This window comes from Hemicordylus capensis, chromosome 1 (assembly GCF_027244095.1).
Source record: "Hemicordylus capensis ecotype Gifberg chromosome 1, rHemCap1.1.pri, whole genome shotgun sequence".
NCBI lineage: Eukaryota > Metazoa > Chordata > Lepidosauria > Squamata > Cordylidae > Hemicordylus > Hemicordylus capensis.
Genome location: NC_069657.1, coordinates 347,617,194 through 347,628,955, shown reverse-complemented (window position 1 = coordinate 347,628,955; position 11,762 = coordinate 347,617,194). Strand labels below are relative to the sequence as shown.

General features: G+C 46.2%; 1 protein-coding gene across 1 annotated transcript in view; it reads left to right on the top strand.

Annotated features, from left to right (window-relative positions):
- Positions 1–3,724: 3,724 nt before the first annotated feature.
- Positions 3,725–11,762, top strand: part of EPB41L2 (erythrocyte membrane protein band 4.1 like 2) — a 205,544-nt gene continuing 197,506 nt past the window's right edge. The window contains exon 1 of the mRNA XM_053286906.1: positions 3,725–3,820. The gene's annotated coding sequence lies outside the window, so the exon portion shown is untranslated. The remainder of the gene's footprint in view (positions 3,821–11,762) is intronic.

Here is an 11,762-nt window from a genome sequence, read left to right as displayed (position 1 = left end):
GCTTCAAATCATGAAGCATTTGTTATCCCCAACCACATACAAAAATTACACATAGAAGCCCATCCCTGTAGAACAGCCCTGGTCTCTTTTATAAGAAGCCACAGGTCCAAACTTCACATTTGCTTTCCTACTGGAAAGCATACTCACAAAGAGGTAAACCTGATGGACAGCTGTGACTCAGCCAATCAGAGGGAGTAGTGCATGAGCCAATGACCTGGCTTCTTATGACATTGGGTGCTTTCTGCATCCCTTAGCAGGATATACACTGCATGCTCATTTGCTTAATTGCCCTTATTATCCTCCCTTCTCACTCGACTGCCCCTTTTTCCATGGTAGTTGTGATCTGGCTGATGTTTAAAGAAGAAGCTTTAGCTTTGTTGGCTCTCATGGTCCTGTCAGCCTGTCAGAGAGTGGAGAAGCTGCAGAGAGTGGACAGCGGTTCTGTCAGAGAGTGGAGAAGCTGCAGTTCCTAATCTCTGGTACTAAGGAGGTCCCTGACTCCACTCTTTTTCATAGTCTCGTCTTGAGGCCGGATAAAGGAAAGGGATTCTGTCTGCTAACCCCTGGTAACAAAGCAACAACTGTGATAAAGTATTAAATTTTTCTCAAACAGTAGGAGAGAAAGAGAGGGAGCAGCATCTGAAAGAGACATGAGTGGGGTAGTTGCCAACCATCACCCCACAACAAGGCCTTTGTCCATTTACAGATTTATGACAGCAAAGTAGCAGCTATCATCTGATGGGTTTCCTTGGTAGTTTGCACAGCATGGGGGCATGTGGAAGATCCTGCCCTCTGCAGCAGCCCACTGATGCCAGTGTCAGGGGGTGGAGTCCACATCTCCCAGTCTTTTGGACACACCAGGGTTTCAGTTATGAATGGGGTGGGGGCGGCAGCAGCTTCTCTTGCCACTACTTTGCCAGCTAGCTTGCTGTCTCTCTCATTCTCGTCCCTCTGCACCTTCAACCAACAGGCTTGTGTGCTCCATTTTGGAAATAAAGTGCGGTGCTTAGCCTGTTGGTGAAAGAGGTTGGGGCGGGGCGGGGAAGCAAAGAGTGAGCAAGAGAAAGTGAACCAGGTAGCAAAGCAGCAACAGAAGCTGCTACTTCCCTCCAATTCACAATATTAAACCTTGGTGTTCCCAGAAGGCTGGGAGATGGGGAAGGGTGGTGTGGAGAAGGAGGTGGGTGGGGCTGCCTGCCCCACCCCTGACACGGGTGCTGGCATCAGGGGGCTGGGCCAGTGCGGACTTGGTGTTGCCTTGAGTGGCACAAGTGCTTGAGTCAGCACAGTAAGAATGCACAATATGAGGCCAGAAAGAGAGGAACTGCAGGTTCAAACATTTGGTGTGTGTGCTTGGCTGAGGAACCAATGGGGCGAAGCTACCAGGAGAGGAGAGCTGGTCTTGTGGTAGCAAGCATGACTTGTCTCCATAGCTAAGCAGGGTCTGCCCTGGTTGCATATGAATGGAAGACTTGATGTGTGAGCACTGCAAGATATTCCCCTCAGGGGATGAAGCCGCTCTGGGAAGAACAGAAGGTTTCAAGTTCCCTCCCTGGCTTCTCCAAGATAAGGCTGAGAGAGATTCATGCCTGCAACCCTGGAGAAGCCGCTGCCAGTCTGTGAAGACAATACTGAGCTAGATAGACCAATGGTCTGACTCAGTATATGGCAGCTTCCTATGTTTCCTATGACCTGTAGCATGGGGCTATTGTCTGAGTTGTGGAGCAACATCCAGACTAGTTAGTCATGAAATCAATGAGATAACTAACTTTCCATTAAATTCAAAGGGACTTAGTAATGACTGGGAGTTGCCCTCTGTCAGAGATAATATACTTGACTGCTGGGGTAGGTTTATAAGGGATTTATATGCTGACACACTGAGGTAGGTGTACTGTGACTAGGTGCAGATCTGAATAATATACTCCCCTGTGGCAAACCAGGCATGGTGGGCCATTGTCATGGTCAGGAAGGGGTAAAGCATAAGTCTACTCCTTCCTGTTCCACCCATGACGCCTATAATCTTTGCCCATGTTTTTTTCTTTCTATCTATCTATCTATCTATCTGTCTATCTATCATATTTATATACTGCCCAAAACTTGCGTCTCTGGGCGGTTTACAATTAAAACCATTTACAACATTAAATCAATTAACAATTAAAATCATTTAAAAGATTAAAAACGTTTAAAACCCAGTATTCAAATTATTTAAAACTATGCCTTTGTTGCTCTAGTGCTATGTTGCTCTAGTGCTGGAGTTACAATGGTGTACTCTGCTCCAGAGTAATTCTGGAGATATTCTGTGATCTCTTGAGATATATCGGTGCAGGGGACTTACACCAAATCCTATGCTGCTCCCCAGTGCTGCAGTTTGAATACAGATAACTAAAATCCTATACTTGTCATGCTTGATCAAATATGCAACAAACATTCATTTGCAATAATCATGCATGGGTGTCTCCATATCTTAAACATTACAAAATACATGCTGCAATGCCAGTTCAAGCAAAGATGTATGTGCAGCAGCCTTTGAGCCTACAAGGAAATATGATGTAATACTAGAAAAGTTCTTTTCAGTTGCAACCATGTCGTGTGGTCTTTTCCTTTGTATTCTCTCCTCTTCACCTGGGAATGTGCATAAAAAGAGAAATTGGCTAGGCTGTGCTAGGAACAAAAGATGTCCTGCTTCTAGGGTTTTGAATCTGAAGGAGCAACTCTCAGGGGCAAACTACTCATTACAATAAGTATGTTAAGGGGAGTGATTAAAATCAGAACTCCTCTTTAACAAAACGCTGTAGGTAGTGTGGAGATTATCAGTCTGAGACACTGGTGCATGGGGGGTTAACCCTTCCCCCTGCACTGGTTTCCCACTGGACATGCCCCCTCCCCGTGCTATTTGCTTCCAAAGTGGCAATTTGCTTCAGTAGCTACCTTGGGAGTAAACCATAGCTGAGGGTGTTGGGCTTTTTAAAGGAGAGATGGTGCAAGAATGGATTATTCCCCCAGTTCCCATGATCCTGATCTGCATTCCACCCTACCCCCACCTGATGTGTTTGTTACAGAAGAGAAGTTTCCAGTCTTAAGCATGCCTCTTAACACATTTTTTCATAACATGTACTACTTTGACCCTAAGGCATATGGAGGCATGAACTGGTCAGAACGTTACTATAGTGAGATTGTTACTAAGCTACAACAAATATTTATATACTGCTTTTCAGCAAAAGTTTTCAAAGTGGTTTACACAGATAAATAATAAATAAATAGAATGGTTCCCTGCCCCCAAAAGGCTCACAATCTGAAACTAAACATAAGATAGACACCAGCAACATTCACTGGAGGGATACTGTGCTGGGGGTGGATAGGGCCAGTTGCTCTCCCCCTGCTAAATAAAGAGAATCAGCACTTATAAAAGGTGTCTCTTTGCCCAGTTAGCAGAGTGACTGGCACACAGACTAGCACATTACACTCTTGAGGGTGTCTCTTTCCCCAGACCCTTTCCCTGGGAGGCTATGGCCAGGGTTCAAGCCCAGGACCTTGCATATACTAAGCTTTCCCCTTTCTGCTGAGCTATAACTCCAACAAGGTCCCTTCACTAGAACTACTGGCCTTTGATAGGGTTCGGATGGATCCCTCATTGTGATGTGATGCATGATGAGGGGATGTCATAGGACTGGCCCCTGGGAAACCACATTATCATAGGCCAGTCTTCTCTCTGTGGCTGTGTGGTTAGGTGTTGGTCTCAGCTGTGGGTGGCCTGGCTTCTATTCCCATATCCTTTCAGTTTTTCATCCAAGATTATTATTGTCACCAGGGCTCTCAAAAGGTGAGTTTTGCCTCATGAAGGCTATATATGCATTTCCCCTGGGTGGGATTTGAAAGCACATCTGTTAAGCTCTCTCCCAAAGAGCTATGGCAGAGCTTACAATGCTGCCTTCGGTGAGCTTACATTTATAATGTGTGTTCTTACTTATTCATGTGACTTCTTTCTCCCTTGCAAAAAGCTTGTTTTCCTCACACAGACACTATTGGAAACATGTGGAGTGCTATCACATACAGTATATGGAGACACTGGTTCTGCAGCATCACTGAAGCACTTCTGGTTTAGGGAGCACTGGTCTGACACGTACAGGTTTCCTCCTACCTACTGGTTGTGAACGGATGATAATCCTTTCTTCCCAGTCCAACCCAGAGATTTCCCCCTTGCAGACAGTTATTGCTTACTGGCTGCTGCTGTTGGCTCTAGTGGCCAGAAGGGGTTACTGTGGTGCTAAGAACAATGCTTTCCTATCCTCTGGGCCATTGGAGGTCTCTCTAGGAGACTGGAGTCTCCATCTGGGTTGAGTACAGGAATTTGTACCTATAGGCAGAGCTGACACTAAGATCTGGGGCTGTGGGACAAAGCCCTTTGCTGGGTCTCCCATGGTGCCCTGGGCCCCTGTGGATGTGTACACTTTGCTCCCTCTGATGGTGCTTGCTGCTTAAGAAATGTTAAAAGGAAGTGGACAGATGTTCTCCAGTCACTGTCCTGGTCACTGGGTACCACTGAGGAGGGGGAAGGGGAGTGATTGAATTGCTGTTTCTCCTTCAGTGCCACCGCAAGCTGGTCTTGTGGTAGCAAGCATGAATTATCCCCTAAGCTAAGCAGAATCCACTCTGGTTTACATTTGAATGGGAGACATGTGTGAGGATTGTAAGATATTCCCCTTAGAGGATGGGGCCACTCTGGGAAGAGCACCTGCATGCTTACGTGCAGAAGGTTCCAAGTTCCCTCCCTGGCATCTCCAAGACACAGCTGAGAGAGACTCCTGCCTGCAACTTTGGAGAAGCCACTGCCAGTCTGTGTAGATAAAACTGAGCTAGATGGACCAATGATCTGACTCCTATGAGGAGTCAGCTTCCTATGAGGAATGACTGCGGCCACTGCTGCCCACTACTGCCTGGTAAACCTCCCCATCGGACCCTGCCTTAGTAGGCAATGGTGAACAGCAGCAGTAGTAGGCACTCCTCTCAACAGCAGCACCATTTCAAAATATTCTGTCCTGCCCTCCACCCACCCCCACCCCACTGCACGGTGTGGGGGGGAAAGGTGTTACAATTTTAAACTGCTACCCTCCCCCCAGGAGCATTCAGTGCTTTCCACTATTGTGTGCAAGCCAGGGCTCAGTGAGGAAGCTTCCTAGCAATGGGTAGTAGTAGCAGATGCTTCTGAAGCTCCCCAGGTCATAGGCAGGGGCCCTTGGACCTGTGCCCACCCTGGCTGACTTTTGGCATGCCTCTGCCTGCAGGCACCAGTTGTTGCTTTCCTATCCTCTGGGCCATTGGAGGTCTCTCTTCAACAGAGGAGATGCTATTGGCTTCTCCTGGGAACACGCTTCTGTGTTGTGTGTGGATTGTAGAATGCTTTCATCATGGCACCGAGAGCCTTCTCTGTATAGCTAATGTGAAGGCATCTTTAGTGTGCGACTGTTGAGGAGCGAGAGGAGAAACATTGAGGTCCTCACATAGCAGAGCGTGCTCTGGTGGTAAATAAGTTTAGCCCAAGAAATTATCTGAAGACAATAGGTTGAGTTCAAGAAGCAAATATTTCTTAAAACATCATACTGAGGGAGACATAGAACAGCATACCCAAAAAGGCACTTGCCCTCAAACCTGAACAATTTTGACTCTAACTGACCAAGACATACCTATTAACATCTCATCACTGGCTCTAGTGGCCAGAAGGGGATACTGTGGTGCTAAGAGCAGTGCTTTAGACCTAATTCTCATTTATAACAGCAACATCATGATTGGCAGAGTTTCCAGGGATGCTGTGGGTATGTCCACTAAGTTAGTTTTTGTTGTTGCTATGGTAGCATTTGTTTCGACATCTATTGTTGTGCAGTTGACTCTGCTGCTGGTTGAGCATAGGATGATGCTCAAGATTATGATGTCATTAGCCCTGGCAAAGCAGTTGCCATTATAGTGGGAAAGGACCCCTCTCCCCACTCATGGCATGCAAGTATGGGAATGCACACCATGTCCCCCAGTGGTGCCTGGCCATGTGGGAAAGCTGAAAGAGATGATAGACACCTCCATCAGCGCTGCAACTCTAACTGCATCAGGGTGGCAGGACACAGGACATTTCAAATGGCACCACCGAGAGGAGCATCTGCTGCCCACCATCTCCTGGTAAGTCAGGACCAACAGGGAGATTTTGAGTGGGGGAGTGGGCAGCAAAAGCAGAGGCTCCGGAGCTCAGCTGGGTAGGCATTTCAATGGCATTGGCCCATGAGACTGTGCTGAACCTGGCCAACCCCTAATTATAATCATCACCATTTGTTCTGTGAGTACAGAAATGAAAGGAAAGGCAGCCTGGCCAGAATTAGCTAAGAGGACTAAGAATTACTGGAGTGTGAACCCTTATTTCTCAGAGAAAACTTCTCTCGTCCTTTCCCTAGTTGCTATCTAGAGCGGGCTATGGGGTTGAGACAGCCTTGGTCGGCCTGATAGATGACCTATACTGGGGAATCGACAGAAGGAGTGTGACTCTGTTGGTTCTCTTGGATCTCTTGGCGGCATTCGATATCATCGACCATGGTATCCTTCTGGGTTGCCTGGTGGAGTTGGGGATAGGTGGCACTGCTCTGCAGTGGTTCCGCTCCTATCTCTTGGGCAGATCCCAGATGGTGGAGCTTGGTGACAGTTGCTCTTCTCTACGAGAGGTGTTATATGGAGTCCCTCAGGGCTCCATTCTGTCACCAATGTAAATTTTTCAATATTTACATGAAACTGTTTGGTAATGTAAATTTTTCAATATTTACATGAAACTGTTTGGTGAGGTCATCAGGATATTTGGTGCTGGGTGTTATCAGTATGCTGATGACACCCAAATCTACTTCTCTCTTTCATCTGCTTCATCGGGAAATGGCGTTCATTCCCTAAATGCCTGCCTACAGGCAGTAATGGGCTGGATGAGGGATAACTAATTGAAGCTGAATCCAAGCAAGATGGAGGTGCTCATTGTAGGGGCTCAGAATCCGAGGGATGAGTTAGATCTCCCTGTGCTGGATGAGGTTACACTCCCCCAGAAGGAGCAGGTACGCAGCTTGGGGGTACTTCTGGATCTAGGCCTCACCCTCATATCTCAGGTGGAGGCTGTGGCCAGGAGTGCTTTTTATCAGCTTAGGCTGATTCGACAGCTGCATCCATTCCTAGAGGAGGATGACCTCAGAACAGTGGTGCACCAGCTGATAATCTCCAGGCTTGACTACTGTAATGCGCTCTATGTGGGGCTGCCTTTGTACGTAGTTTGGAAACTTCAGTTAGTTCAAAATGCGGCAGCCAGGCTGGTCTCCGGAGCAACTCGGAGAGACCATATTATGCCTGTTTTGAAACAGCTGCACTGGCTGCTGATATGTTTCCAGGCAAAATACAAAGTGCTGGTTATTACCTTTAAAGCCCTGAATGGCTTAGGTCCAGGTTACCTTAGAGAGCGCCTTCTTCGGTCTCCAGTTGCCACCTGCTCGTCTGGTGGTGGCCCAGAGGTGGGCCTTCTCTGTAGTTGTTCCTAGATTGTGGAATGCGCTCCCTGAAGACATCCGTAATTTGAATTCTTTATTGGAATTTAGGAGAGCCCTAAAGACCTACCTGTTCAGCCTGGCCTTCCAGTGTTCTTAAATTGTTTTAAAGGGTCTTTAATGTATCGGGTTTTTATAAGGTTTTGAATTGTTTTACTTTTTGGCTGTTTTATTGTATTTTAAAATTTTCATGCCCAGTCATTGATTGATTTTAACTGTTTTATGATGTTTGTTAACCACCCTGAGCTATTTTGTAAGGGCGGTCTAAAAATCGAACAAACAAACAAACAAACAAATATCTTCTGGGTACAGTGCATATTTCTATGGGAAGGAGAAATGTTCACTTGTCATTGTTTAAAGGTATTTAAAGACAGCTATTATATACGTCCCCCTCCCCATTGAGGCTTCTCTTCAGCTCCTTCAACTCTTCCTCATAGGACTTGGTTTCTCAACCCCTCACCAGCTTGCCCTCCTCTGAACCTGCTCCAGTTTACTGACATTTTTTTTAAATGCAGGACCCAGAATTGAACACAGTATTCAAAATGAGGTCAGTACAGTGTGGAATAGAGTGAAATAGTTACTACTTGTAATTTGGACACTATGCTTTTGTTAATGCAGCCTATAATTGCATTAGCTATTTTAGCAGCTTTATCACACTGCTGGCTTATGTTCAATTTATTGTCCCCCAAGACACCTAGGCCTCTTTCAGATGTATTGCTTTTAAGCCAGGTTTCCCTATTCTGAACTGTGCTTTTGATTCCCCCTACTTACCTAAATGCAGGACTTTCCATTGTCTCTTAACTCCATCTCATTGCTTTTGGCCCAATCTTTGAGTCTGTCCAGATTTGATTGAATCTTGATTCTGTCTTCTGAGCTCTGAGGTGTTTGCTACACTAACCGCCAGCTTTCTGTCAACTTCAGATTTGATAAGTATCTCCTCTGTTCCCTCCTCCAAGTCATTTATGAAAGTGTGGAACAGCACAGGGTCCACGGCAGAATCCTGTGGCACTCTGTTCAGTATCTTCCTCCTGCATGGCATGGAGCCATCAGTGGAGCCATTAGTAAGTTCAGTTGTTTAACCAGCTGTGAATCCACTTAACATAGCACCATCGGACCTATATTTTACCAACTTGTAAACAAGATATCATGGAAGACTTTGTTAAACGCTTTGCTGAAATCAAGCTACACTATGTCCACAGGATTCCCATGGTTCTCTAAACTAGTAACTCTGTCAAGAATGAAGGTGAGATTAGTCTGGTATAATTTGTTCTTGACAAATCCATGCTGGATATAACCAGTTTCTTTTCTAAGAGCACACAGACATACTGCTTAATAATCTGTTCACCTGCTCTCCAAGAGTTCTCAAAGATTACAGACAGTGGTTCTGAGATGTCACCTGCAAGTAGTATCCAGGGATGTAATTAATCTGGACCTGGAGACTTAAGGTAGTCAGGTGTTCTTTACCATTTCTTTACTTATCTCCATTTTTGCTTCTGTTGCTCCTTCTGCAAGGGTCTCAGAAGGATCTGAAACCTGTTGAGGCATGCTTGCATCCCAGCAACCAGTTGGTCAGGCCATGTCTCCACATTCTGGTTGAACCAGCCATCAAGAATGTCTGGTCTGGGCAGTGCAAGGCTGGGCTAGTGGGCCGTGCTGTCACAGGGCTGATAGGGTCATCAGTCACTCAAGACTGACCCAACTGCCATTGCTATTGCACACAGCTCGACCACCTTCGGGGCGGTCTCCTTTTAGACAGGGGCATGATCTTCCTCCCTCTTGGGAATGTATGACCTCGCCATGAGCTGGGCCCACCTCCCGAGAGTGATGCTTGGATTGTGAGTCCTTATTTAAGTAGCTCTGGCCAATGATGAGGGATTGGAAGAGGGCTTACAGCCATGGGGCTGCCCTACGATCCCCTAGTCAACAGCATGTTACGGTTGATGTCTGAGGATAGAGATGGAGTCAGGCAGTAGTCCGATTCAGAAGATTCTGAGGAGGAACTGCCTGACCCACAGCCCCGTGATATGGTCCTGCTGCAGGACGCTGAGGAGGAAGCCCCACTGACGGAGAGCTTACCTATTATGGAACAGCAGAGGAGGCTGCTGGGGAGTCGTTGCCTTCTTCAGATGGGGAGGAGCCTGGACCAAGCAGCAGACCGGTGAGCTATGTGGAGCGTCGGCATGACTGCAGAAAAGAGCAGTGTTTTGTGCAGAGAAGAAGCAGCCGTTTGGCTGCAAAGTCTGACCTGTGGGGCATCTGAATCTGTAGCCCCGAAGGCAGGCGGGGCCTTAATTGGCTTCACCTGGCATTTAGCCTTGAAGGGGAATAAATTCAGACCATTCACTCCACACCACGCTGGTTTCAACTGATCACTTTGGCGTGCAGTTCCAGATCCCTGCTCTTGAGTACCTTGCCTTGCTCCTGTTTGTTCCTGGGATTTTGACCCTGTGCCTGGCTATCGACTTGTGACTCTTTTCATAATCCCCTGGATAACGGAACTGGCAACCGACCCCTCTCCTGGCATTGACCCATATTGGACTTGGCATTTGACCATGATTTATGGACTGATATTCAAATGTGGTAATTTCCATTGACTTTGTTCTGCGTACACTTGCTTCCACTTTGCTGTTAGTAAAAACTCTAATACCACACATTCCAGCTGTTGCTTTGATTTATTGCAGAAGTGTGCACCCTTGATAGATGGACTTGGTGAAGTAATCATCACTTCTACCCTAACTCTGAGGCCATTTGCAAGATCCTTTCGCATCCCACTTGCAAGACTTACAAGCAGGAGTGGGTGTGCTAAGGCCCTTGCAAGCCCCAGCTCCTTCTGAACCTTAGCTTTCCTGATACCATCCCTTCAGGTTTGGGCCACTCTTTTCTACTCTTGCTGAGTTGTGCAGGCACTTCCCAAGTTACAAATATCTGACTTAAAAACATCTGTACATACAAATAAAGCTGCATAACATTTTACATTAAGGAAGTCCCCAACTTTAAAAAACCATGCACTTATAAACAAGTCATTGCTCTTGGGAACTATATGTGTTCTAAGCTATGAATATCCAACTTATAAATGAACTTTCGGAACACAACCTCTTTGTAAGTTGGGAGCTCTCTGTATGCCTTTCCTTCCATTTCCTATATGTGTCATTTTTGCTTCTCAGCTGTTGAGAGTTATCTGTGCATCAACATAGGTTTCTTCAGATGTCTTCCATTTTTCATTCTCATTGGAATGGTTTGCAATTGTACCTTCTGTGTCTCATTCATTCATTTCATTCATTCATTCATCATTCAATACTGCCTTTCATAAGACATTCCAAGGTGGGACTTTTCAGAATCTGCTGCCCCTCTGCAAATCTTTTTTCCTGTATGTAACCTAGCAATGGGATCCTTGTCACCTTAAGTGGCACAGTTGGGAAATGCTTGCCCAACAAGCAGAAGGTTGCCGGTTTGAATCCTTGCTGGTACTATATCGGGCAGCAGCAACATAGGAAGATGCTGAAAGGCATAATCTCACACTGTGGGAGAGGAGGTAATGGCCTCCTCCCAATGGCCCGCCTGTATTCTACCAAAGAAAACCACAGAGCTCTGTGGGCATCAGGACTTGAAATTGACTTGATGGAACACTTGGCACTTTACCTTTAGTGGGATCCTTACCTAGTTTTGTTCTGCTCATTAAAGTCAGCTTTCCTGAAATCCAGGATAGATGCCTGACTTCCTGAAGTTTCCCCTCTCCTTGATACAATGAATTCCAAGATGACATGTTCACTTCCCCCAGCTTTCACTTCACCAGTCAGTTCTAGAATGTAATATGTGATGTGATGCTATTCCCCCAAAATGCCTGCACACTTTGCACCCCAAATACACAGCCTTCTTTGCTGATGGCACCTCAGCCCCCAATAAACAGCTAATCTCATAAACTGTTCTCCCTCTTTTGAATGTGAATTGCTTGCCCAAGCATTCATTTCTAAAAAAAAGAAATAGACTGGATTTCTAAATCTTTTAATCTCTGAAGTGTTAGTTTTGTCCCCATAATAGAAGGGAAACTCTCTCGCACTGTATCCTCAAACCAGTGTGGGTTAGTCATTTGCTGGTCATCCAAGCGGGCTGGTCATCGGCACAGAGAACCCTGGGGCTGGCCCTGCAAGAACTTATTGGACTTGCCTCTCTTAACAGATAGACTTCCAGCAGATGTCAAGAAAGCTGAAG